Source organism: Asparagus officinalis, chromosome 4 (assembly GCF_001876935.1).
Source record: "Asparagus officinalis chromosome 4, Aspof.V1, whole genome shotgun sequence".
Taxonomy (NCBI): Eukaryota; Viridiplantae; Streptophyta; class Magnoliopsida; order Asparagales; family Asparagaceae; genus Asparagus; species Asparagus officinalis.
Window position 1 is genome coordinate 16,739,481 of NC_033797.1, and position 3,397 is coordinate 16,742,877.

The following is a 3,397-nucleotide window of genomic DNA, read 5'->3' on the forward strand; positions in this document are numbered from 1 at the left end:
ATGATTATAATGCATAAAAATAATGTAGGATATACTCATAATATTTCTCCCCTTTTGATAATATCAAAAAAGAGAAAATGATAAGGCAAAGAGAGCGTAAGCTCCCCCTATAAATGTGCATAGGTGGGTATAAAAAACAAATATAGGTAAAAGCTCCCCCTATCAAAATGCCTTAATGAAAGTAAGAAATGAGTACTAAGGCAAACATGTGAGCAATCATAGATGAAAACTTGCTAGACAAAACTCACATAAAAAAAGATAATGAGAACACATATAGATATATCATTATGGAAGAGTTTGTCTCAAATCAAAAACATAAAAACTATATGAAAATAGATTTATGAAAACAAATGAATAGAAAACATGAGAATCATGAAAAAAGTTTACAAATGAAAATAAATCACTCAAATAAAATCATAAATCAAGATTTAAATCCTATAAAAATAAATTGATATCATTTTTTGACAAAGAAAAGGCAAGAGAGGCACTCATATCAAGCTATTGTTCCAACCCATATAAATATATAGTACCCGATAAACACGATTTGGGAAATAAACACCCAATAAATCTGGGGGTTGATCAAACACAAACCTCTCAAGACAATCAAAGCCAAAAGAATGAAAACATGAAAAACAAAGTCTTGACATAAAATTTGTTTTATTTATAATTTTTTTAAATTTCAAATACATGTTTTTCAAAACCAAGAAATAAAAAAATAAAAACACTAAAATTCTTGGTTTAAAAATTAAATTTATTTTGATACCCAAGTATTCTTGGTACCAAAGAATTTAGGGACATGATCTCTATCATGAAAGTTTAATGCCCTAGGGTTATGAACCCTTTTGGGCACATTTTGTGTACTTGTCCGGTCATAGTAATAATTATGCAAATGACCCTTCTGATTATAATATATGCAATGAAAGAGGCGTATTTGTTTTTGTAGACCTTATGGTAGTGCACGGGAATCATTTGCAAACATAAGTGGTCTTTTAAATATATTTTGCAAATGAGAAACATTTTGAAACAAGATTGGTCCACTTGAAATATTTTATGATTTAGAAACTTTTCGTAAATCAAAACAAAACTTAGCTAAGTGACCAACTCTACCATAAAATTCACAATGATACACATTAACATACTTATGAAGAACTTTGTGAGAATGAGCATGTGAATGTGTATATGTACATGATGATGAAGCTACATGAGATGCACAAGGAGCATTAGCATTCCTAGGTTTGTGTGCATTATAGCAAAATTTAGCTAAATGGCCTTTTCAGTCACAAATGGAACACTTGTAAATTTTGCTATACATGTGTGCATAGTGGGTGTTTGATTTGGAAGTGTTAATATGGGACTTTGTACACAACTTCATAAGCTTATCATTTTTAACAATGCATATTTTTAGAGTTGAATCTAAATATGAAATGCAGTTTTTAACATTATTCAGCTCATTATTAGGCACATTAGCATTGACATTAGAAGTAGAAGAAGCATGATCATTTTTGAAAAAATTAAATTTATTTCTAATTATTTCTACTTCTAATATGGCATTATCTTTAGCATAAGATAAGCTAGAAATGGATGAGGTAAATTTTTTATTTTCCAAATTGAACAAGTCATTGTTTTCTTTAAGCATAGTATTTTCTTTTATAATGACATCAAATTTGGACACTAGCTCCTCATGATCGGATTTCAAATTAACATGCTTGATTTTAAGATCAATAAAATTTTTATGCAACTTAGTATATGCATGCATTAATTTATCATATGCACAAGCGAGTTCATTAATAGATAATTCACTATCGGATTCCGAATCGCTTACCACACTAGGGTTATCCCCTAGTGGCCATGTGCATAATGAAGATGATGATGATGATGCTCCAATAGAACTTGAAGAGGAAGCCGCCAAAGCTCGTTGGATCACATTCAAGTTCCATTGATGCGCTTCTATGAATTTCCACAATGTGTAAGCGCTATCAAAAGAATCAAGCTTATTAGATATAGATGAATCAAATGCATTTAATAAAAATTCTAATACAAGATTGTTCATTGTATATATTTTCTACTTATTTTTAATCCACTTGGATTTCTCCAAAGTGGGTACAACATAAACTTGATCAATGACTTCCCACAATTCAATATTTTTAAATTTAACAAATATTTTAAATCTAAAACACCATTGTGTATAGTAAAAATTATTGAAAGATAGAGCAACATTAGGATCATAGCCTAAACAAGGCGTAACATTCATATACATAATAAATATATGCAATCAAGATGGAAATAATCTAAAAACTAGATTAGCAATAATATGAAAGCTTGGATCTTTAACTCAAGACAGTTAAGCCACAAATCAAAGAGCATCAAGCTCTGATGCCAATTGTTAGACCCCTAATGCCACTAGGAAAGAGCCCTAGAGGGCGTAGGTGTGAATAGGATCTTATGCTAATCTGGTCTGATTTATGTCAATTAACAAGTTATCCTAACAAATAAGATATGTAACAATTTTATGTAAGGATAAACAATATAAACAAAGGGTAAAATAAACAAACTACAAATGTGATAGGGCAATATACACAAAGAGTAATAGACAATGGCAATATAAGATAAACACAAAAGCACACAAGCCAAACTCAAACACTCAAGAAATGATCACGGTGTTCGAACGTTCCGTCCTACATCTCCTCTCCCCACTCCCGTGAAGAAATCCACTATCACATCGGGTTTTTGATGCTCATCCGAAAACGTTTACACCTCACACTCAGTTTTCTAGCTCATCAAAAACTTTACAATCAACACTTTTGAAATCACACTCTACACCCTCTAAGTGTTGGTCTCTAGCTCATGTCTCCCTCAAGTGCTCAGATTTACAATCTCTCCCTAGGCTTTACTACCGACGCCACTCCTCTTGGGACGACCCCATCTCTCACCACACACTCCTCTCGGTGTACAAGTGTATTACAAAATAATCTACATAATAAAGGCTCAAATACAAATTTTGTTCTCTAATACAAGGATGAGAACTAAGTATAAGCTCATTCTCTAAGTCACACAATCTCACAACCCTAATTATACTATGCATGCAAATACAATAAGCTCAATGGTTGTGTGTGTAAATAAAGAGTAAAACAAATCTAAACTCAATATAAAATCTAGCTTAACAAAATGATAAACAAACAAATATGTAAAAGTAAATCTAGATAGAGTTTAGAAACACTTCTCTAAAGATGACAAGAGAGAGATGAGTTGAATGCCCAAACACCAAAGATGATCTCCTCAAGTTCTTGTGAAAATTTCTTCACAAACCAAAAACTTGATTTTCTTTAAAACACACTAAACAAACATGTAAACTCTTTTTTTAACTCTTCTTAGATTCTTATAGAGCTGGATATAAGTG